Source organism: Ambystoma mexicanum, chromosome 4q (genome assembly GCF_040938575.1).
Source record: "Ambystoma mexicanum isolate Mex_15411 chromosome 4q, UKY_AmexF1_1, whole genome shotgun sequence".
NCBI classification, from domain to species: domain Eukaryota; kingdom Metazoa; phylum Chordata; class Amphibia; order Caudata; family Ambystomatidae; genus Ambystoma; species Ambystoma mexicanum.
Genome location: NC_090928.1, coordinates 422,847,326 through 422,873,639, shown reverse-complemented (window position 1 = coordinate 422,873,639; position 26,314 = coordinate 422,847,326).

The window sequence follows — 26,314 nt, the reverse complement described above, 5'->3', positions numbered from 1 at the left end:
ACTTCACAATCATATTTTAAAGGTGCTACATATGTATGCCTTCACCTCACATAATGTTCTTACGTTAGTTTCCTTAGGGTTTGGCTTGATCTCATGGAGCACATACATGGAACAATCAGCTGGCACCAGACAGATAATTACATTTCTATACTTTATATTTATTGTCAGTGACTGTAATCTTAGTTTCCTTCTTTGGTTATAGTATTTGTTTACATCTTAGCAAATGTTGCTTGTCTGTGTTTGAGGTTCACATACCTTGATACCATAAATATACTCACTACATTCAGACACATGTCTACTAATTCTTGGATACTGATAACTTAGGTTTGGTTTCAACATTACCCAAGGTGCTCATAGGGTTGGACCTATAATTGAAATAACACATTTTGCCAAAATAAGAATACTCTATTTGTATGGTCCATTCTGTCGCCAATGTATACAGTAATGTATTTTTAGAATGGCATATTATGATCAAAAGTCAAGTATACATTCTCTATTTGAAAAGTACATTAAAAAATATGGACTGGTTAATTAGAGGGCTACCAATGTCTCTTTACATGTTGATTTTCATTTTCAAAATAATTCCTAAACACAAATCTTGGTGGGGGCTTTCCATCTAGATTACTGACTAGTGATGTCATTGCTGTTGCCATTTGTGATGTCATCTTTGATGTCCTGTGTGTTAGTGTGAGCAGTGTATGGCGGGGCATGAGTTAAGGTCGCACAGCATACCATAACTGGCAAATATCTTTGGTTTTACGATTTTGCCTTGCAAACATACTGTCCCTTTAGCACATTTGTATCCCTGAATATTGCATGGACGCGGTAGCGTACATGTAGTTATGGTTAAGTTGGTGTTTCCATAGGAAGAGCATTTTTTGGGTGGCTTATAACTTCGCTCCCCCTGGACGAATCCTCATCAAACTTTGCAAAAGAAGTATATGGCCCACTCTGCATTTTTTTTGCAAAGTTTGGAGAGGTTTGGTCCGGGGGGGGGGTAGTTATAGGCGGGGTCCCAAAACTTTTGTTTTTTCCCATAGCCATAATGGGAAAATAATTTGCGCATGCCTACAGCCCAAACCGCTGGACGGATTTACACCAAATTAGCGGCAGGAGTGGGGGCTTGGTCCCAAAAGCGTGCTTTTGTAAATTTGGTGTAAATCCATCCAATAGTTTTTTTTAAAATGACGGCCAATAGCTACTTTTCTTGCTAAGGAGTTTGCAACACTGCTCCTCCGTGACTTCATACAGAATCCGGAAAACAACACAGATCATCTCACAACACAGCGCGCCACAATTCGGAATATGAAACTGTGATTTAAAAGCAAGATTGTACATTTCGTAAAGTACATTTATTTGACATCAAATGTTTAGAGAATATTCAGCGATTTGCATTTGTCTTTGCTGTCGATCTGCAAAAGTTCATCTTGAGTCACGTGCTGTTCCTTTGCATTACACAGGGTGTTGGTTTATGATAAAAGAAGGACTGTGGTCGCACTGATAATCGGAAGGCTGTTCCAACAACGAGGCATTAGACCACCATAACGGTTGGTATGTTGCTTCTAGCCGCTAGTACCGCATAAGGGCATATTGGTCCTTGGCGATTGTCCCATAAAATGGTGAGGGTCATGAAGTTGTTTACAAGGAGCTGCAACTGGCAGTTAAAAAATGTGTCGGCCGGGGTCTGAAAATCATGGCATTGACAGTAGGGAAGCAGGTACCTGTTTTAAAAACATAAATTAGTCTCACGAGCCGATCTTCATTAAAAACATTCATTTTATTTATTAGGGCGTGAAACTATTTGCTAGCGAGGATAGTGCAACGGAGTATGTTAACTTATTCCCACTAACCCACCCTCTCCTGTGCCTTTTTCAGAGCTGTCTGAGCGCCAGCGGACCACTTCGGAGGTGATAGTGCACGGTACAAAACAATATGCCACATTGAACGAACAAGTACAACTTAACCGGGCTTTAACGCCACACTATTGTTATTATATTCCGGTATAAAATAATTTAAAGGGTTACTTACATTATATTGGCCTTTTCCATTGTCTACGCCTAATGCAGTCCCTAAATACGACTCTGTCTGTGCCAACGATCTTTCTCATAGTGATATAATATATAAAAGCGGTTTCTTTCAGAAATTTCATCCTTATCGTCTCTTACGTTTTTGCACCCCTCCTTCAAAAGAAGTCTTTTGGCACGATCCCTGTCTGTCAAGGTCAAAAAACAATAGAACCTTGTAGTGCGAGTCGTGGGCCACTCCGGCCCGCGAGCAAAAAATGGAAGCAGCTGACCTTCACTGTGAACGAGCATAAATTCTTACTTTGCAACATTCTGTGTAAAGCCATCCCTGAGAAATTGCTTTTTACACTCCATATTTGTATATTGTCTGCGTGCTAATGAAAAAAGTTTGTTAAAGGGAGTTTATGGTTAACTTGCGCTACTAAAAACCTATGAAATTCAGTAAAAAAACTTTTGTTTTTTCCCATAGACATAATGGGAAAAAACTTTGCGCACGCCTACAGCCAGAACCGCTGGACGGATTGACCCCAAATTTGCGGCAGGAGCTGGGGCTTGGTCCCGAAAGCGTGCTTTTGCAAATTTGGTGTAAATCCGTCCAGTAGTTTTTTTTTAAAATGACCAAAATGTAAGGCAAAAAAATTAGTGATATCTCTGTTTGCTCTGCAGACGGACTTCCCGGTTCGCTCCGCGGACAGTGCCCTGATTGGCCGAGCGGCTTGCGTGATGTCCGCAGACATGTGACGTGTTCGCTGATTGGACGGCGTGGTGCATGAAGCGCGTCAGACTTTCTGTGGCGCCCGCTATCTTGAATTCGCGGACAACCGCGGACAGTGCGGTGAAACTTGGATTACAAATTGTATTTAGTGGAGTGTGTTGGTGTGTAATTGTGTTTGGGGAGAGTGGGGGAGTATGAGATAGGTTCAATGTTCTGTTTTTTTATGTGCTAGACACTTTTGTTGTGTTCGATTTTTCTGCGGACAACAGGGCTGTTCTGAAATGTTCGTAAATAAATAGAATGGATTCGGTGTCAATTTGAAAGTGTTCTAAGAAGACTTGTGGGGTCCTGGAATGTTCGCAGTGGGTGTCCTGAAAACGTTGTCTGTATTGTTCGTTGTCAAGCTGAAAGTGTTCTAAGAACACTCGCGGTGTCCTAAAATGTTCGTACATAAAGAAAATGGGGGTGTACTGAGGACGTTGTCCGTATTGTTCGCTGGCAAGTTGAATGTGTTCTAAGAACACTCGCGGTGTCCTGAAATGTTCGAAAATAAACAAAATGGGGGTGTTCTGAGGACGTTCTCCATATTGTGTGCCTGCTTAGCTGTATCCAATGAGGGAATGGCACAGAGAATGAAGTGGAAATGGTAGAAGGGCTGTCTAAAAGTTATGTGGTCTGCGGACAAGGCGTGCTACATCCGGGGTTTTCCAGCAAATCCAGCATGGAAAGAAGACTGTAGGGATCAGCCAATCAGATGTTGAGGTTGTGGATTTGTGTTCAAAGAAACTGTGAGTAGTGAAGATGGCAGAAGTGGAGAAAGTCAGGGTTTTGGTGCTTGGAGATATGTTTGTGCATGGTTTACAACAGTATGCTCATTGCAGGCATGTTGCAAATAATTTTGATGTTAAAGGAGTGGAGGTGGTGTGGAGCACTGTGCCTGATTGCAATGTACAGGGAATTGTACAAGTTTGTGAAGATATGGGCAGGATCAACAGTCCCCATGTGGTAGTTTTGCACTATGGTGCTTTCCATTTGGGCTATGTCAGTGCCCCTACTTTGTTGGCAAATTTGGAACACTTGTTTCAAGCAGTAATGAACATCCTTCCAAATGCCAAAGTAATTTTTTTCTGGATTAGTACCTAGGGCAATGTGGGACAATAGTTCAGTTTTTTTTCCTCAGCAAAACAATGTTAGGTGTGTAATGAACCGAGGCATGTGTGCCTTCATGCTTAGAGCTGGTGTGTTCTTCTGTAATAATGATAATATTGATTCCAGTAATGCTGTTTATTTTAAAGAAGATGGCATTTCCTTATCTTTTATGGGAAATGCCATTCTGTTTTGGAATGTAAGGGTTGCTTTGGAGAAGGTTATGTGACGATTTTAGGAGTAAAGTAAGAAAAATAAAAATAAAAAAAATACAAAATAACAGGTGTTTGTCAAGCATCTGCAAAAACCCCCCCAAAAAAACGTCTCTTTTCAGAGCCAACCTCAAAGGGGAAATGGGGCACACTATTTAAATTTACATTCACCACGCTCAGATTTTCGATATATCCGTGGACATGGCGGTAGTCCGCGGACATCGAAATCACTAGCTAGGGGCTCAGTATGTTGTCTGTTACATGTATATAAAGTCAGGGATATTATGGTTAAGTTGTGCTACTAAAAACATATGAAATTCAGTGAAAAAACTTTGTTAAAGGGACGTTATGGTTAAGTTGCACTACCAAAAACCTATGAAATTCAGTGAAAAAACTTTGTTAAAAGGGACGTTATGGTTAAGTTGCGCTACTAAAAACCTATCAAATTCAGTAAAAAAACTTTGTTAAAGGGACGTTATGGTTCAAAGTAAAACCGAAAAACCCCAGAAATTCGGCAGTTATGGTAAGATAAGCAACCATAACTCGCGCCACCGTGGACTGCTAACACTAACACCCAGGACATCAAAGATTACATCACAAATGTCATTGATGACATCACTGATGACATCACATGGCTGGCTCTCCCTTTTTTTCCTTTACTGACATATCTAAGCCACATAGTTTTCTTCAGTAACAGTCAGGAAGTAAACATTGAAAAGGTACTATATTTGTAGACTTGGGGTCAAGTCATATTATATGAAACATACACATAGCGGAATACACAGGCTTGAAAGAGAGCAATCCTCTCTGTGCATGAAGATAATCATTAGAGTTATCAGCATTTTCTCATAGTATTATTTTTATTACTATACCTTCCCTGTTTATGCTCATATTTGTATACATTGCACTCACACTCCTTTCCTTAGGGTTCACTGACATCATTTGATACACATACATATAGTAAGTAGCAGCTTTGAAACAGAGCAATCATTTCTCTGCATAAAGATAACCAGTTAGGTTATGAACTCTTTCTGCTACTACTTCTGCTTTTTTGCTTACTTCTCTGTCCCTGTATATACTCATATTTTTATGTGGTGTTGTCTCTTTGTGTTTTGTCTGTAATAATGTAATTATGTATTAAGTGGGTTTTATTAGCTACTTATTACATGTTTCACAGTACGCAAAACTCTAATAAGAAAGCAGTAATCATTTCATTATTCTACATGGCAAGATTATGAATATTGCACCTTCATCATGTATACTGCACACACTGCCTAAGTTTCTGCATGAGTTGCTTAGTGTACTGGATAGAACTTCATAATAGAATGCTATTTATATCAATGCATTGCTTAATGCACTAATTAGCTCATGATATTTATTCAAATGATCCTTGACACTTTTTGGTCAACATTATAAGAATCCCTCCTACAGGGTTTTCATGAAAAGTAAATGCACATGTGATGTCATCAGTGATGTCATCAATGACATTTGTGATGTCATCTTTGATGTCCTCGGTGTTAGTGTTAGCAGTGCACGGTGGCGCGAGTTATGGTTGCTTATCTTACCATAACTGCCGAATTTCAGGGGGTTTTCGGTTTTACTTTGAACCATAACGTCCCTTTAACAACTTTTTTTACTGAATTTGATAGGTTTTTAAAAGGGACGTTATGGTTAAGTTGCGCTACTAAAAACCTATCAAATTCAGTAAAAAAACTTTGTTAAAGGGACGTTATGGTTCAAAGTAAAACCGAAAAACCCCTGAAATTCGGCAGTTATGGTAAGATAAGCAACCATAACTCGCGCCACCGTGCACTGCTAACACTAACACCCAGGACATCAAAGATGACATCACATGGTTGGCTCTCCCTTTTTTTCCTTTACTGACATATCTAAGCCACATAGTTTTCTTCAGTAACAGTCAGGAAGTAAAAATTGAAAAGGTACTATATTTGTAGACTTAGGGTCAAGTCATATCATATGAAACATATGTATAGCGGAAGACACAGGCTTGAAAGAGAGCAATCCTTTCTGTGCATGAAGATAATCATTAGAGTTATCAGCATTTTCTCATAGTGCTCTTTTTCTCAACAAACAATACAGACAACGTCTTCAGGACACTCCCTGCGAACATTCCAGGACCCCACGAGTCTTCTTAGAACATTATCAACTTGACACCGAATCCATTCTGTTTATTTACGAACATTTCAGAACAGCCGTGTTGTCCGCAGAAAAATCGAACACAACAAAAGTGTCTAGCACATAAAAAAACAGAACATTGAACCTATCTCATGCTCCCCCACCCTCCCCAAACACTCTTACACACCAACACACTCCACTAAATACAATTTTTAATCCAAGTTTCACTGCGTTGTCCGCGGTCGTCCGCGAAAGCAAGATGGCGGACGCCACAGAAAATCTGACGCGCTTCATGCACCACGACATCCAATCAGCAAACACGTCGCATGTCTGCGGACATCAGGCAAGCCGCTCCGCCAATCAGGGCACTGTCCGCGGAGCGAACCGGGAAGTCCGTCCACGGAGCGAACGGAGATATCACTAATTTTGTTGCCTTACATTTAGGTCATTTTTAAAAAAAACTACTGGACGGATTTACACCAAATTTGCAAAAGCACGCTTTCGGGACCAAGCCCCCGCTCCTGCCGCAAATTTGGTGTAAATCCGTCCAGCGGTTTGGGCTGTAGGCGTGCCTATATGTCTATAGGAAAAAACAAAAGTTTTGGGACCCCCCTATAACTTTACCCCCCCCGGACCAAACCTCTCCAAACTTTGCAAAAAAATTCAGAGTGGGCCATATACTTTTTTTGCAAAGTTTGGTGAGGATTCGTCCAGAGAGAGCGAAGTTATAAGCCACCCAAAAAATGCTCTTCCTATGGAAACACCAACTTCACCATAACTACATGGACGCTACCGCGTGCATGTAATATATATATATATATATATATATATATATATATATATATATATATATATATATATATATATATATATATATATATATAGCATAACATGAATGATTGCCCTGTTGCCAGATTCAGCAGGTGTGTGTGTGTGTGAGGCAATCTGAAGAGATCATTATCTAATGTAGGTACAAATTAGCCATTTAGGAGTTGCTTAAGCAGTAATTGTCATCCATATGGTTTTCCTTGCAACCCACATCCCCCTGATGCACACACATGTCAGGTAAGCTTTTTACTCACCAATGGCAAAAATGAAAGCCAAATATTGCACATAAGCAGTGTTTGCAAACATTAAAGTGCATAGTAAAGTGAAACAATGAAAGGAGACTGAACAGAGGCGGGAAAAGAGTCAATGGAGCGGGGATGAGGTGCAGCAACAGGAAGGGGGGTATCCTGGCCTGGTAGGAACCATGTGCCATTCTGAAGCTGTACTGCCTGCACGTGTCTGCGGAATCCGAGATCTGATGTAACACAGTGCTGAATCACCAGGCTAGCCACTGGTTTGGGGGATATAGGGTGAGCTGTGCTAGAGTTAGGTAGGCCTGTGTTGATGAGAATTGTTCCTTCTTAGATGCGTCGTTCTTTGCTAGCTTTTATTTTTGTTCCTCTCTTTCTTTGCAGACATGTTTTTGAATATGTAGCAGCGATGAAATTAAGACATTTTTCTGGTAGTCCCACCAGACCTCCCAGAAATCCCAAACACTGCCCCTTCCTATTAGATCACCTCAAACCTGATAAATTACAACGCATTGATGAGAATAATTGCAGCCAATGCCACCGTTCTATTTGAGTGCAATAACACAGCTTATCTGTGCCATATTGAGTCAAGTAACTGAATTGGAATACCCATTGCCTACAGCTATTGAACTGATGTTCAGCCAGTGTTCCCACATCAGACAGGTGGAAAAACATAGCAAAGTGGTAAACACAGCTACTGGACAGAAGTGATTTAATAAGTAGGATCAGGTCCAGACACACTGCTGACCCCAGTTAACCCAAGAAGGAAGAGGCATACAGCCTTCAGCCCACCAAGAAGACACACATTGAGAGTGCAGACCTATGGCCAGTGAGAAGATATTAAACTCTGAGAGGTAAAAGTAGCCCAGCAAAACATGCACATGCACAACACCCACCTGGGAGCAGAGTGGAGGAAGGAAACAGAAGGAAGCAGTCCAATTCAGTCAAGTAACCCAAACCGGACGTGAAACAGACATGCATAAAAACGGTTTATTCCGGGTGTCAACAGGGATAACAATGCAGGTTTTTATTAGGCAGAAAAGTAACACAATAATGAAAGACACATTACTGTGTGTGTGCGCATGTGTTTGTGTGCGTTTAACCATTAAAATAATTAAAATACCCTCCTTGTAGGTAGGGTGAACCTGACAACAAGCTCAGTGCCCCCGTTACCCTAACTTAAACAACACCAATCATCGAAACACGCCTTTGGTTTTTCCATTGACAGTACAAGAATACCAACAAAATGTTACATTTCGCTGGCTTAACACGCTGCAATGAAGATGGGGCATGCTCAAGGATGGAGACAGACTAACTATAAACCATGTAGCACAACAGCAATATGTATGTACATAGATGGGTGCAGGGAGGAAGCCCACAAGCCCACATTCAATCATATGAGAAACACGTGGCCCTTCAGTGCCCCAATGCTTTGAGACCGACATGCAAAGATGGAAAATACACTCTAATGACTTCGATGTTACCTTTTACACTTGAAAAAATAACCCACAGCTTCCCACTTGACATTTGATACTGGTTGAAATCCCATCCATACAGGACAACTGAAGATTACACGATGACTGACCATGCCATTCAAGCCCACTGTAAACCCAAACATCTCCCAGGTGAACGCAACCACTCTGACATCCCATGAACCGCATGTGTTTTCACCCGGCTTGTAGACAGTGCATTAATGATTTGACCTGTCCTCCTTGCAAGGAATTATTATGATTACAGCAGCGATGTTGAATGAGCAAGATGAACATGCTAAGACCAAACACCCCATCGCATTAGAACACAAGGAACAAGGGTGCTTCCACCCAAACAGGAGAAAGCAATGGCCCATAGACATCATGAATAAACTGAAGAGGAGGAGAACTGTGGTTACATCAGAGCAGAAGCCACCACCATGGATGAAGAGGGAAGTCCGAGGTACAGAAGAACCATCAGGGGAGTTGCAGCAAAGGACGCAGGACGAAGAAGCTAAGGGCAGAGAAAATAAGGGTCCTCAGTGAGATTAAACTAAAGTACGAAGACACTCGCTATGGACCAAGTAAAAGTAAGGTGTCTCATTCTGAGAGGGAGATAGTGTGTTGACGACACTCCAGTCTGCAGTGCTTTCCACACCTCAGACCATGTGTGCAAGCAGTGGAATGACCTGCACAGGGTGGCACAAGAAAAGGAGGCAAAAAGATAACTGGGTCTGATCACGAGTTGGGCAGTAGCCCTTAAATGCGGCGGTAACTATGTTACCGCCGCATTTAAGGGTCTGCCCAATATCGATTCTGGCGTGTTTACCCCAGCTCAGAGCTGGGGGCAATCACGCTTGAAAAATGCCAATTTTATGTGCAATCACCACCAGCGGTATTACCGGAATGGGGAATGGGGACTAACAGTTAGCACCCAACCCGTGATCTGGCGGTTTGTGTGGGTGGGCGTTAACGCAAATAAAGTAGGGCGGTAGCCCAACTGGTATACCGTCCAACTCAGGCCCATTGAGATGCATTCGGAACAGAGGGAGGAACACCTCCCCTACCACATATCGCACAGCCACTTAGATAAGCCCAGGCAATCACCACAAGTAGCTACTGATGTGTGTTGGATTTGCGGGCGTAAATGAAGTGAAGGGAGTATGTCCACCTCTGAATCGGCCAAGCAAGTGTAGTCCCTACATGAACATATACCACAGGTCAAAGTATTTTTTTGCAAATTAAGCAGGTATACAATAGGCAATATATCACAAAACTACAATACGGTGAAGACAATACAGATAAATACGTGGCTATACGAATATGTAAAAATGTTAGTTCACTCGTCGCAAGGCCATCCTTAACCCTACCGTCGACATAGTCTGAGATAGTTTCTCTATTTCAATAACATGCAAAGCACAGTTAGTGCGTTTTCATATTGAAGGTTTATAATACTTTAATTGCATAAATGTCTCTCACCAATCCACTACATGACAACGTTAAAGGTGTTGTGTATATTGGTTATCTGTCATTGGTATCTATTCCCTGCAATGTATCATTGCTAGATAGAAATTGCATCACCTGCATAGCACATGCACATGAAAGATTGCATTCTGGTGCCCTGGATGCAAAATCGTCAGGGTTTGTGAAAAACTGGTGTCTCATCGGGCCTGAGGGGTCCACAAACGTAGCATGTGTGTTTATGAGTAGGGTTAGTGCAGAGGTAGGCCATGAGATTTGTGTTCAGGCTCTGTGTATTGAGTCCTTGCATATAAGGTTGTAGTGTGAATGTGGTCTAAAATAAAGACATATCACTCTACTTGTCAGCTAAGACCATCAATGAGGTGAAGGTCTATGTGAACCAGTTTAATCATAACTAGTGATTGGCTGTGAGATGTGATTGAGATGCCCAAATAAATGGTGTTGGCTTGTTTGGTCTTGGGTTACCGTTTGCATGATTCTATTGGGCAAACTCCTAAATAGTATTTGAGGACTGCCAAGCCAGGTGGTGTGGCCAGTCTAAAACAGACTGTGTGGAAAAAATGTAGTTGGAGAACAAGAGGGTAGGATACGCTGCAATGGATCTGTGGATTTATTGTAGGATACGCGGCAATGGATCTGTGGATATACTGTAGGATACGCTGCAATGAACTGTGGATGTATTGTAGGATATGCTGCAAGCCTGTACCTCAGAAAGAGAGAATCATTATTTCATATTCCGATAATATATTGTTCAGAGTGTTCATTCATTGCATTGCCCATGCTTTCTGTATTGGGAACTATGTGGTACATGATTGTGACCATACATAGATGATACAAAATTGTTGCTTGTACAGTGCTTTAAGCCACAGCAAGTCCACATCACATAACTGAGGAGCAGAGAGGACATATTTAATCTGCAGCCCAACAACGTCAACACAAATGTGCCCAAAGATAGGCACACAAGTGTATTTCCTCCAGAATGGACTCATACGCAAGGGAAATGGTTATCTGGGCTGTTTGTACACCTGAAAACAGTTTCATTAACAAGAGCAGGGAGTGGCTGAATGTCAGAAAAGTGACTTTCCCATTTCGGCATCTCCCTGAAAAATAACCTTTTCACTTTTCATTTTGGCAACATTTTCCATTTATTTTCTTTCTCTTATGTTCAAATGTTTTAGGCTGTCCAAATCACCACCATAGAAGTCTCAGAGTGCCTAACATTGACTGAAAAGTGGTGTAATGGGCCCCCACCAGGGGGTGCCAGACCGTAGTCCATGAGGTAGGGCGAAAGGGGAGGGATGGGGGAAAAGTTAGTAATAAATAAAGGACAAACATGGAAAGAGAGGGTAAAATAGAGAGGTCATGTTTTTGAATGTTTGGGTGCATGATCCTTCAATAAGATTTTAATGTGAAAAAAGTCTGCTGAAAGTGAAGACTAAGTTAAAAGGTGATTTAGCCAGGATGGATGGAGGAATTCTGAATACTCACCAGGCATTAATGCCCAGAATTTGCCTGGAACCCTTCATCCTGATTGGCTGAGCCAATCTGAACACTTTATAAGGGGTGCAAATGTAGAGTATTACAAATTGCAATTTATGGCTGTGTGCATCAGATGAATCACACATCCTAATGTTGCCAAAGATGTTTCAGTCATGACTGGAAACATGTATCCTTATGGTGGCATTAGTGGATACCATGTGTGTATGGCAGATTGGTTGGCCACTGAAGCTGTGGGTGCACCAGTAGTTCATCTAAACATGTGGGTTTCCTAATGATGCCTGTGTAGTTAAATTCATCCCATGTATGGAACCTTTGGTTTTGGGAATTAACCCTGTGGAGATTGAGTTACCCTGGCAATATTGGGGCCCTGCTTTGGAAGCTATCTTCACAAGTCTCTGGGAATCTTTCAGAGAAGGCCGGTTGTGTCTTCTGTTGTTTGATACTTGCAGCCATGTATCTTTTTGATGTTTGCAAAAATTGAAAATGCAGTTCTATTCTTTTGAGGAAATACTTAAATCACCCTTACCAAGTTATCTGCTCTAAACTAAAGGTTCCCTTTCTTTTAAATCTGCTCTCACTCTCCGACTGTCTCACTCTTCTCTCTCTCCCTGTAGATACAATCATTACAAACTATGCAGAATTGTTTTGTTAAAAGGACTGAAAGACCTGTCTAAAAAGAAATCTGGATGAGAAAGAAATGACATTTGAGAGCAATATCTCGTGGAAGTTGTTGTTTGTTACTCTGCAATACATTATACCAATTGGGCTCTTGTACCCACACTGGTGGTCAGGATCACTGTTTTTCTACTACCCTGCCCTTTTTTGCCCTTTGATGTATGTGCTCTGTCCACACCCTCCCACCACTACACATTTCTTGTCTATCCTGGACCACATCCCATGCTCCCCTACTGGCACACCTAACTCTTAATTTATGTTATCTCTGATAACTCTTACAGCAAAGCAGTCCATTCACACATTTCGTAGCCCTTGTCATGTTACAGGGCACCTCCTATTTCCCCATCTTCTCCTTAGGCATCCCTTTTCCTCTGTGGATTATTTTTTAGTAGTAACCAGGGTATTTTTTTTTTATTTTTTTTTAATAAACATGACTCTATAGGCTTCCTATTCCCCAGTGTGTGCTACACTACGGTTCATGCCTTTTCCTATAACAATGTATAAGCACCTAACACATGCTTAATAACATAAAATAAATAAATAACCATGCTTGGTTCTTTCCCTATTATCTCCTAGATAAGTAAAGAAAGGTGGGTGACACATGTGAAACTCTGGATGGAAACAGAGTAAGACGTTGAGGATGTCCTGTTCACCAGCGAGACTGCCATGGCCCTAGAACAGTTCAACATGATCACCTTCAGGTGAGAAAGACATGTATCAATCAAGCCTGCCCCCTAAGAATTCAGTTACATCACATGTCTGCGGCGGAAATCTGCAAGGAGGGCTCACAACCCCTGATTTATTTTGAGGGCATATTGGGAACAGTCTTCTTTAAGGGGCACATAATTGTGAAGGGACTATTGCTGTTTGTAAGGTGGCATTCCCCAGAGGACATCTGAAAATATTGCACTGTGCCGGACAATGATCCTAAGTCCTCCTCTACTGGACCTTTTATGGCTGAACACAGGCTCACTTTGGTCCAAAGTCTCGTGGAATCTCCAAACCTAAATTCATTCAAATTGATATGGGTACAAATTAAGTGGCACCTTATGTGTGTCCAGAAACCCCAAAACAAGGCAGAGTCCTGTAGGGCATTTCAGATTTAGATGGCAGAACCTAACCACAGAAACCTGTGCAGGACAAAAAAACATGTTTAGAAAGTTCTCTCTCTTGTTGAGGAGCGCAAGAGGGTGTGATGAATCGGTAATGATTCCCTCAAAACCTCGACCTGGGATCTTCCTCATGTGGCCAGGCAAGGGCAGACATGTAATGATCCTGACCGGGGGGTGGTGTTCTGTAGGAGGATCACATGGGAGGAAACAGGTCAGGAAGACAGTGAGATTCCCCTCTTCAAATTTCCCCAAAGCTCTAATCATTTAATTGGCTTATTGTCAAGTTGAAAAAAAATACTTTGTCGCCGGGGACTTCAAGTCCCATAATTCTGAGACAAGAAAGAGGGATGTAGAAGGACCGAACTGTAGGAGTGGTCAGCTTATTAACCTAGATGACACACATTTGAGGGAGACTGAGAGGTTGGTGGAGCCAGAAGACGCTGGGACCACTGTGGGTCATGAGAGGGTCTGTGCCTCTAATCATCCCCAGTGCAGAGGTTGCGCAGTGGGAAGTGTGAAAGAGAAACACTTGCCCATTCTCATAGCGTTGTGCAGAGATTTTGCAGCGGGAAGCAGAAGAGGTGAAGGAAGCTGGGAGATCTCTGGTGGCAGGGTTGCACCAGAGACTCTTAGGAGCTTTGAAGGTTCTGCGTTAATGTGGAGGCAGAGAAGGTGGACCAAGAGGGTGTGTTCGCCATGTCAAGATGAGCCACAGTCACTGAAGTCCTGCGAGCAGTCAACAGAAAAGAGGAAAACAACTTACCTGATGTAGTTCCCTGTCTGCAAGTGCCCCCAGAGTGTTCCTCTGTTGTCTGCGTGTTCTCAGTCAGCACGTTTATTTGTTTATTTATTCTTGAATGTATTTTCCCATGTGAATAGCGCACTAAACCCTCAAACATCAAAACGCTTTTTTATGACCAGTTACTTGTAGAGAAACAGACATAATTGGTGTAACAAAGAGTTCCGAAATAACTTAAGAGCCTCAGGCAGTCCATAGATCAAAATGTTATACAAATAGGAGAGTTTTTAGTGATTTCCTAAAGGCCCAGTAGGATCATTCTGCTAGCAAGGTAGGCGGGAGTAAGTTCCACTGTTTGGCTGTGATGGTTGGGAAGCTAGAGCCTCCAGGCTAATTTGCATATGAGCAAAAGAGGTATTGTTGACTACTGAACTATCAGAAAGCAACGAAAGTGGTGCATAAGGAAACAAAGTAATTATAAAAGCCAGTTTGTGAGTTTATGGCAAGCACAACAAGCTGGTGGTGGACCCCTGCTAAAAAATTAATTGTGCAACCAATAACCAAGCCAAGAGAGAGTGAAATCTGAGCAATACCAATCTAACAAGGATTGCCAAATGACAGAGGGTATTGGAAAAAAGTACACAGATTGTAAAACCAGCTATTTATGTCTTGAGAAATCTAGAACTCTGGCTGATCCAAGCTCACAGTACCAAAGACAAGGCAGAAGCAGAATAGAACTTTCTCCTTACCACTTTTTGGCTGTCGTTACAAAGGGGGAAGAAAGGTGGCAAATAGGCTGCCCTTCTGGGGAGGGTTATCCAGAGGGAGTGGAGCAGAATTTCCCAGGAATCAAAAAGAGTACTAATGTGGATTGTTGTTTTCACATAGCTTGTCTAAAGTCTGAGACTGGTGAAGACTATTGAAGTTGTTATTCTAAGTTGGAAGTTACCATCTAAGCACTTTTATGATCTTGTTGTTGAAGAAATAGATGGGCAGGTGAGTATACCAGTAGGGCAAGAAGATATTGCCCAGAAGAGCCTGGTGAGAAAATAAGCCAGGTAGTAGAAGGTGTAAGTGCTGAAGAAAGGTGCTAATAGAAAATAACATAGGTTGAATTGTGACATTTGGAGAAGAATTGTGAAAGCTGGTTGAAAAGTTACAATTCTTTCTGAAGCTAAAATTGTCACAAACCATCCTGACCAAGATCTGTGTTCTTACTACAAATGTAAGACAGTTCTTATTCCAGGAGGAGTGGGAACGTATGACTTCCTTAAGATGCTTTATTGAAGCAACAGTATTTTGTGAACTTGAGCACACGCACTTAAGAACTCTATTGGAACTTTGTGTTAAACCGGGTTTCCTTGTTTCATTTGAACTGTGAAGCAGACCCTTATTTGGATCTGGAGAAGGGATGTTCACCCAGGTCATGACAAGAGACATTGATCATATTGTGAACAAGGTTATTTGTTATATATTGTTGTTGAATTGAATTGCCATATATTTCCTTTTTGCTCTGCTTGTTAGTATGTGTCAGGGTTAGATATCCCTTTGTTAGTGTTTCCTTTAGTTTATTTTAGGCAGGGAAATCCTCTTCTGTGCAGGGATAGTGAGGCTTTTAACCAATCTGTTCATTTAATAAAATGGCTAATGATTCCTTACAAAGTTGTCTGCCTCACATTTCTGACCCCCTCACAAGGGCTGTGACCAATATGTGAATGGACTGTGTAAAATGTATTATTATGTATTTCATTGTTCTCACTGAATGTTTTTGTGCCTATTCCTTTGTTGCATTACTGCTTTTGCTTGTACCATTGTTTTGAATAAATACAATTAACAAGTGCATTCTATAATGAAAGTAGGGCACCATGCTCTTTTCTTTTTCCTTTAATAATTAAATTAACAGACCCCAAAAATATCTGTTGGGAAAAATGTTATTGTGGGAGCAAGAACACCAGTGCAGAATAGTACAGTAAAGTGTATGCGGGGCAGGATTCAGAACACTATAATGTACTTTAAGATGGGGACTTCCAGCAGTTTAGACAAGAATGGCCTACTGGGGGCATAGTGGAGCAGTGGGAGGTGAAGGGGGATGATCAATCAGAGTGGGAGTGAAGGTTGACATCTGCCAGTGGACCATCCACTTGTTTTGAGGAATAAGGGGACATGGTGGGTGTTAGAAGGGAAGATGGCTGCCATTGAACCAGCCACTGGTCTTTGGAACAAATGGTGAGGAGGAAGGAACAGAGGGGAATGGTTGATAGCTTCCAGTAGACCAGCCACTAACCATGGGGAACAAAGGGGGGCAGAGTTGAGGCAGTACAGGGCAGAAGTATGATGGCTGTCAGTAGACCTGCCACTTTTCTCAGGAATTAAGGGGATGGGTTGAATTGGGAGAGTGGGCTTCTGCCTTTGTATCAGTAAAACCTATAATATTGTATTCTTATAAAGCTGTGCACAGACACCCTCAAAGGTGAGAATGGTGGTCCTCTGAAGAAGAGGGTGGGCTGCCTTGTTGTCAGATACTTCAAAGTTCAGCTCCTTGTATCAAATTGCTTAGTGCTCAGAGGTGACCATATTTGTGAACAGCACGGGGTCCATATCACCTGATCAGTACTTGTAGTTAGTAATTAGAACGTGTGCATTCTCTGCTGAAATTGTTTTCAGTGCATAATGTGGAAATGGGGTGCCTAAACACTTTTTCCTCATAGCCGCTAGAAGGAGCCAGAGGGGGTGTACCACCACGAACCTCAAATGGCAAAGGAGGGTGGAAGTAATTGTTGCCGGGGGAGGGGCAGGATAGAGGAGTTTTGCTGTGCTGTCGGGCCAATTGTCTGACAACAGGGCAAGTATTCCAATAATACCTGGATGGGGTGGTTAAGGAGAAGCTGGGGGCCTGGATGTCGGTGCGTTGGGAAAAAAGGCTAGAGGAGACAAACAGGGGTTAAGTGTGGCTGCATACACATTTGAAGATACAGAGGAGGCTGTCAGTGGGGGGATAAGTCTGGAAGCTGCTGGACATGGTGTCGCCTCTATTACCGTCTGTACTTCATCCTCAGACTCCTTATGATCATCACCAATTTCAAGTTGTATGTCTATTTATCAACCCCTGTTGGTTATTGGGTCTATTGCTTGAACCCAAATACTCCCCCCTCAAGTTGATAGCGGTGGACACATGCAACTACTTGACCAATTGAAAACCCCATATCTCCCTCAGTCCTCTGCCCTACCACCACCACCCTACCCTCATGGGTCTCGTTCTGTCAGGAGGGTCACCCCTGAATTCCCTTTTCTGCACACCCCACTAGCCCCTGTTAATTCCCTTTTGATACCCCCTCTGCACTCCCAAACTACTCCCTGACACAATGACCCTGAGCCCCACACCTGTCCTCATCTCACCCCATTTTATCCCCATAACCCCACCTTTCAGTGCCCCGTCGACACTCCCCTGATACCCCCTTCCAGACCCCCATCCTCTCACCCCTGACTCCCCCCTCACCCAGTTTTTCACCATGCCTTATACCCCTTCCCCCAACTCACCTCGCGTCTTTGGGTACCTGCTAATCATAAACTAGCTGATAGGTGGATAGGACACCCAGAATTAATAGTGGAAAATGGAAGTCTGTCCACCGGTTTCTGCTGACCAGGTACTCCCAACTCAAGTAGGACATCCATAAACCTATTTCAAGTTTGAAGCAGTCTCCCCAAGGCTCTTCACGGCCGGTCCAAAATATCTCTGTGCTTGTTTACACTACTATTGACATGTCACAAAAGCATCCTGTGCTCTGATAGCTCAGTGGAAATCCACTGTATACTGAGAGCTGCATGTTAGGGGAGGCAATGACGCAACTTCGGTAAACCTGGCAGGCTAGTTTCTTAGGAAGTTCTTGTCTGACCATTCTTGGCCCTGTGTAAGGTTCAAAACATCCTGGGATGGGGTGCACCACAAAGTGAGAGGGCTTTAACAGTTCTGTGCCTTCTTCTCTGGTCTGGTCTGTGGAGATTCAGTACATAAAAATTAACATAAACATTTCTGCTTATGGTGTTGTGATGAGTTGCTGTGCCGCGAGCCAAACAATAGACTTAGCCAAGACCGCTTGGTGGTGGTGGTGGACCTGCCTGCATGCTTGGACTGGCCTATAGGCCAATAGGCCCATGGCTGAAGCAAAAACACAAAATGGTGGCGTGTGTCTGTTTTTTTGGTCAAAGTGGGTCACATTTTGGGCCAATGTGGGCCAGTTTGATGAGTTACTTCACTAGGCAGCTAGTAGTTTGACCAGTGTTGCTGAATAAATATTCTTTAAAATGCGAAATTTGCATAACATTTTATCAACAAAAAAAACCTGGGTGCTATTCAAACAGTGTTACAAAAGGAATGAATTGCCATTTGCAATTGCGGGCCACTTTTTTATTGGTGCACGAGACACTTGTATGGCCCAGTCCGACCCTGCCTGCTGCTGGTGCAAGACACTTTGGAGTGCAAGGAACCAGTATGGCAGGATGCTCAGTGCTGCGGGAGAAAGGATAAAAGATATCAGCAGACACAGCAGGACATCAGAGGAAAGGCCATAGCCAGTTCCACTGGCAGCCTCAGCACAAGTTCAGGATGTGCTGACCAATGGAAGGACCCACGTTTAAATCCCCATGGAGGAAATATAAAGTGGCACTTACATTTCTAAAATAAAAAGCCTGACACCCGCGGATAGGACAACACATATTTTATGGGGCCATAATAAAGCAAGAATAAATAAAAGACCAATACGGGAAACCTCAATTTCAAACTGGCCAATAGAGACAGAGAGCCTAGCGCAGGAGGACCAGAGTGGAAACACCCTGCCACCCAGTCCTGGAAGCAGAGATTGCCACAAATCATCGACCAACAGGAGGAGGAGGAGTCTGGCTATAAAAGCAGAGCCAGCTCACTCTGAACTTGTCTCAGACAGGCGCAGGTTACCTGTACTTCTGTCCAGATGTTGGTGAATGAAGAGGGGCTGTATCCTGAAGGAGGAGGAGTGGCTGTCTGGGTGAAGGACCCTAGACTACCCTGGAGCATTGACTGTCTGGAGCATTGACTGTCTGGAATAAGAACCTGGTGGAAACTGACTGATCCAGGAGGAAGTAGGGGAGTACCCGTACAGCACCACCTGAGCCACAAAGGTGGAAGAGCTGATCTGCCTTGGAAGAGGATAAGGCAAAACTTTGCTAAGACCCTGGGAGAAAACCAGGGCCGAAGCAGGTCTCCTCAAGAGAAGAGCGGCAAACCAGGATCCCTAGAGAGAAGAGGGGTAATAGCAAAGATAGCCTGAAGCGAAGAATGGCAAATAAAGCACACGGGCTCCAAGACCCCTAAAGCGAGTTGGGCTGAAGAACAAGACCTCTAAAGTGATGAGGGACAATCTGAAGGGAAGTGAACTCAGGTCTCCTGAAAGAGAGACCGGTAAAACCGAGACCCCAATATAGGTGAGGGGCAAATAAAGAACAGAAGAAGAAGAGCCCTGCCAGTGAGAGGGGCAACATGCAGGTCCCCTGAAGATGTGAGGGACAAAGTGAGTGAAAGAATGTGCAGAAGAAAGACCCCTGAAGGAAAACAGGAGCAATGCCAAGTCCCCTGAAGCGGAAGAGGTTCAGAAGCCTAAGGCTTGTAAAAGAAAGAGGGAAAGAAACCCAGAACCCCAACAGGAGGTTGGGCCAATGTTCCAGATAACCAAGAAAGAGAGACAGATGAACTCAGCCGAGGTGTGAGATAAGGAACCTTGTTGGTTGTCCACCCGAGGAAGACTGAGGAAAGACCATTTTGAACGTATTGACTTTATTATATTAGGAAAGGACTTTGTTAGATTTTACTCCCAAGTTTTCACTGAAGGGACTTTTAGTTCATTTCCTTCATTGCAACGTTTGACTTTGCTTTTCTGACATCTCTTTTTTTTAGGAACATTTGATTTGGGGAACTTTTTTTATGTTAAGGGGCTAGTTGTGGCAAGATAGTTTACTGTGGTGTCTTCTATACTTTGGGCATCTTTCCATTTGTTTAGGAGGAGTCCATCTTGGGTGCGTTATTCACACAGGGATGGACTTCTAAGTAATTTATGTTTATATGATTGGATTTATTCTTTAAACTCTGTTTTGTTACACTGGCTTAATAACGTTTTCTTTTTAAAAAGACCCACGGTGTGCGAGTCTTCTGCTTGCCATGTTTTCACTAGGTGCATTCACTAATTGGTCAAATTTTCATTATCCCTGAGGCAACACTACATTACCCTAACTCATTTAGGAGAAAGCTCTCTCTACAGCCGAAATGGATGTAAATCACTTCCTGATGTTGGCAGTTGGGGAAGATAAGTCATAGTAGAAATATTGATTTGCCGAAGATAACAAGTGCGGAAGCCAGGATTTTAGCCAGTGTCCGCAGTTTTGCAATTTCACCAGAAGACCTAGATGCCATTATCTCCTGTCCATTCTTTAGTTTTTCACCGACATAAAGTATAATGCCATAAGCCCAGAGTCAAATCTGCATCTGCTGTCACACTGAAGTTATAGTACAGTAGGGGTTTTACTACAGTAGGGGCTTTACTACAGTAGGGGCTTTACTACAGTAGGGGCTTTACTACAATACTGTAGAGTAACAGGTGCAACAGGCTACTGTATGCTGGGATGAGTTTGCAAGCAAAAAGAAGCAACGCAGGCAGTGAGGGAGGTTGCGCTACAACATTTAAAAAGATGGATGAAAGAGGGTGCAACGACTGGAGAGTAAATTACTTAATATGTGCAATATTGTGCAGAATGGTGCCATTCATTCAGTGTGACCAGATGTTGCATGGCTTCCTTCTCTAGTGCAGGGCCATCAGACTGTGGGGCGTCTACAAAGTAAAATAAAAATCAACACTGTCAATGTTGGACACAGAATGAACACAGAAACATTGGGGTAAATTATATGTGAAATTTAAAGGGTTTAGAGGCTAGATAGTACAGCACTTACAAAGTTCAATGACATTTATGTTGATTTTCCAGACCACCCTCTAGGTCTTTGGGGCCATTGACAAATGCTGTTGGGGTGCTTTGGTGCCAGTTTAAATTTCTGCTTTAATGTCAGAGTTGCGGGTGCTCCAAGCTGACCACGGATCTTGTATCAAGTCCTTGCTTCCATAATCAGGAAATAGAGAAGGTCCTGAAAACGTGGCAGAGTGAAATGTTTAATAGGCATTTAAAATTCTACACGAGCCCTAGTCCCAGGGACGTCATTTGGGGGAGCCCAGGGGTTGCAACTGTGACCCCTGAGGTCTTCCTTGCTACCCCTGTCGTCTCCCTTGCTACCCCTGAAAAAAAAGAATAAAAAACGTGTTTTTCATATATATTTTTTTTATGTAAGCACCTGGGCTGTGTCCAGCGCCATGTGGCTCTTTGTTTCTGGAGTGGCTGGTTTTCAGGGTTGCACAAGTGTAACAATTTGAGCAGTGACTCTAAAAAAGAAAGAATATGAATAACACATAATTTGTCTTTCTGGAATTCTATACAATCATTGCTAGACTCATTAAACGTTTATTTCAGGCACACTTCAGGGGTGAGTCACTGACTTTATCTGTTCTTAAACACCTCAACGCAGCCTTTCATCCTTTTGAGGTCGATAAATGAGCACCAACACAGGTTGGGTGATATTGTAGGTATACTTGTTCTATATAAAGTGCTTAAACGTAAATGCTTTATAATAACACATAATTATTATTTGGCCTTGGACGTTTGCTTGCATTCACAGTAATTTGGTAATATGGGCCTATACACAATGATATTAACGATACATATGGTGATCCAGTCTTGTATGAAATGTATATGTCACGTTATCATAACCATGTTTTTCGTAGTGCACTTAGGAACAATGCTATGTGATGCCCCTTGTCGTTTTGTCAAGTGGTGAAAAGTCGGGTTCCATCGCTTGCCATGATGTCTCATCGGGGTTGGGTCAAATAACATCACTTCCTGTAATGTCATCAGAGGTCAATGGTCGTGTGATATCACTTCTGCTACCCCTGGCATTTTGATGTTTATTAACAACCTTTTTCTAACACAGGGCGTCTCCTGACAAGCGACATGTGGGCAATACAGAAGTCAGGTGCAGGCAGGTGAGAGATAGTGAGGCTGGTCCGAAGTGCAGCGCGTGCGCAGAGGGAGGAAATGCACGTGCATTCATTTGATTCCCCTTCATAAAGTTAATCATTGATTAGATCTGTATTACCTGATAAAAGTGGATGCTTCCTAAGAAGCCCGGCAGGGGTCTCGGCATCAATGAATAAAAGGGGCAGTGTGAACAATGGCCGTCTGTTGTCAGGGGAGGTGTTGCACTCTGGCCTTTTTTGCCCCATTGAAAGATACATGCTGCCTTTTATGATAATAAAGTGAATGGGCTTACAGCTGCCATGGTCTGGGGGGTACTGTACATTTCCGCCGCAGATATTTCTTTATATATGCAAGAGTGAGATCTATGGGAATATTGCGAGAAAAAAAAAATCACAAACACAATAATGTTTTGCCCATATGTCCCCGCAATGATATGATGGGCGAGATCCCTTGCAGCCTCCTCCCATACTCCCCCCATATCTTGGATGACCCTAACCGTCCCCTCACATATAATTGCGGGCTAACGTGCAGTGCGAAATTCGGCATTTTTCCCTTCGGCATTTTGACATCATGCCCAAGAATGCTCTCTTTAACATTCTACCATGGACCTGCAGAGAGCAGACATGATTATCATTTGTTGGCAGATAGTGTACACCGATCAAAAATCCAACACGAAAGTCCCACCCCTGAAAGCAGGCGCTCCACCTGATGATGGAAAGCCCACCGTGCGGCTAAAGCTGCATCAGAGAGAAAGGACAAGAAAAGCTCTGGTGTTAGGCTGCGTCTTCATCGCTCCAGGTCGTCCCTGTCTGTCTGCCAGTTCTGCTTCTCCATAATCTATAACCGTAGCCTGTTCTACTTTGTATTGTGGTCTTATCCCGAACAAGGAAATCATGTTTTGTATTCTTAGACAGGCATCTGTCAAGCGTGTATTAGGGTGAGCACAGCCATCACCCTCCCCTGTGAGATCACATTCCCCCTTCCCATCTTATTGGCTTATTGAAACAAAAAACATTGCTGCGAGAATTTCTTCTCGTATGTTGCTATATGTTGCAATCTAAAGATGTAAAGTAAAGCGGGGCTGAGAACTTGTACCTTGTATATTCATTGTAATTCCTGAGGACCGGCTGATCCCTGGCTAGTAAAAGCAAAGCCACCTTGGTGTCTGCGCAGTCGGGGTAGCGCCATCTGCTCACAGGGCAAGAAACCCCTGCTCTACTAACCCCACAGAACACTGAGCCCTCCAGGAGAGCAGGATAAAGCCAATGTTACTGTGTTATAAGGACATCGGGCACATTCTAGTAATCAGTTTCTTGCTTGCAGTAATGTGGAAATTGTGGTTCTGGGAGTGCTATAAATTACTGCATAGAAGGTTTTCTGGGCAATTCAGGGAGATACCACTAGTTTGTAAGATTTCTTTCACCATAAGAACAGACAAAGAGGTTGACATGCCAACATTGAATTTGAACATTACAATGGCCCTCATTACGACCCTGGCGGATTTTTTCCGCCATCGGCGGACTTTTCCGCCATGGCGCAAAGTCCCTTTACGCCATGGCGGATGGCGGACTTACCGCCCCATTCCGAGGTCGGCGGGGCGGTAAGTCCCCATTGACCCATTTACCCTTCCCCATTCCCATTTCGGCCCCATAGGGCTCAATGGGAGTGGGGAAGGTGTTAATTACGCCACCGTACACTACGGTGGCGTAATTAACACCGAGGTCCCATAGCGCCATGGATTTTTACGCCCGCAAAAAGCGGGCGGAAAAATGACCATGGCGCTATGGGAACTCGTAGTTGGCGGTAAGGGGTCGGCGCAGCTAACGCTGGCGCAAACCCCTTAGCGCCAGGGTCCTAATGAGGGCCAATATCTTTTTGAGGCGCAAACAAAAAAAAAGCCTCAGACGGAGAGCTTGTGTGATTCTTCTTTCCTACACGACAAATTATAGACATTTTCTTATTGTAGAAGTCGATCTTACAATAATGGTGATAAAGGTAAACCTTGTGATTGTTGACATTCCTCTTTACAATTTAAAATCATGTTTCCATCTGGAATTGTCCACAAGGAACACAGTAATCAAATGTTCGAAAAGCATACCACGGCCGAACATATCACAAGCCAAGAGAAAAACAGGATAATTCAGGTTCCCTTAGGAAAATAATGGTTTATCGAGGAACTTAGCAGAGGGCAAAGCTTCTTGAGTTTGCTAGAGGAAAGAAAAGGGAATCCAAACTTTGGTAATTTGAGCGTCGACAATATCAATGTTACCTAAAAGGAACAGTTGAATGTTTGAGACCCAGCAGTCAGAAGCAATGGCTGGACATTCTCCTACTTGTGTCCTTTTAAATGTATGAGCATCGGATAGACTTTCATAGCTTTGCTTGGGCATGGGTTACTCTTAAGATGCTATATGGCCCTTTGGACTCTTATTAGTTATGCTTGTAGGTTGTTGGTGCCTATAGATGTGCATCTCTGTTCACCTGCCGGACAAATTAGACCATGTGACTGCCCTTTCCAAGAGGCAATAATCTATAGACCAGAAACGTATGCTGTTGTCTCAAAATCTGGACTTAAGCAAGGGTCAGTTAGGCCACTGGATCCTGCAATTAGTGGGTTACATCATTTTACCTTATTTGAAAAATGCCTTGCATATTTGTTTTAAGGCAAGTGTTTAAAGCCATCGGGAATTCAGGTAGGGATAAACTATTCATGTAACAGTTCACTTCATGTGTTGAGAACTCAAAGGATCCATGCCTAACAGGCTATTCAATGAAAACCTGATTTAACAGTGAGCATATAAATATATCGCAATGTATGGTGTTGCAAACGTTGAGAACTTAGCATGAAGTGAGCTCATTGGTCCATTAATCAAGGTATGGCTTCAAAAGCAGTATTGACTATAACCAGAAGTTCATGGGAAAACTACGGAATCTCTGCTAATTGAAGCTCACCCTTTGGTAAATCAATCATCCCACAAGAACAACCTGAATTTGGGGTTTACTTTTTTGTGCAGTTTCACTTTTTTAGAACTTTTCTACTAAAGGAGATGATTTGCCCCCAAACATTTCATATGGATTTGAGTGAAAAATAATACCATTTGGCCATCTTGCTGGCAGCTTCCAGTAAGCTTTACTTAGTGGTGCCTTGTGGCCAGACCAATGCTTCCTCAAATGGTCTTTCTTCCCCATATGACATTGCATGGCTTCTAATGTCACATTTACATTTTACCTGTGCCTTTCTCTCTCTCTCACTTGTAAAGGGTTGTGAGAGTAGCAGGTATGGGCGAGCAACATTTATGTTCCGGGATCGAAATCAGTTGATTGCACTCACTGATTATACACTGTCAGAGGAGAGGATTTTCATGAATTCTGTTTCTAATATTCACAGGCTAGTGTGTACGGCCTAGATGAGCTGTAAGCGGCTGGAATGCTATGGATGCCATACACTTGAACAGATCATAGAGGCCAATTCATTCTGGCCATGTAATTGGCTGGAGAACTAGGCATTCCAGCCACTAAAGGCAATGGAACATTTTGGCCCTTTGATTTGCCGAAACATCCACTCTCCTGATTGGCATGACATGTTAGCATCTTTCAGTGTTCAAATATCACCGAATTATGGAATCTAGGGTCAGGGGTCAGTCCAATGTTTGCACAATGGGACGCAAATATGGTTAGAGCAGACAAGGCCCCTATTTCACGATCCCACTGAAGGGACTAGTGGTTGGGTTGTTTACCAAGATCTAGTATTGGGATGTGGTTTGTTCGGGCATCTTGATACTTGAAGGAAGAGGGAATAGCTGTGTAGCAGATAAATCCACATTCCTTATCGTGACATCTCCCTCAGTCCTTCTTCTGTGTGCTTGGCATCCAAGTACTGTGGATCACAATAGTTCTACATGTGCAGGCCATGTCCACA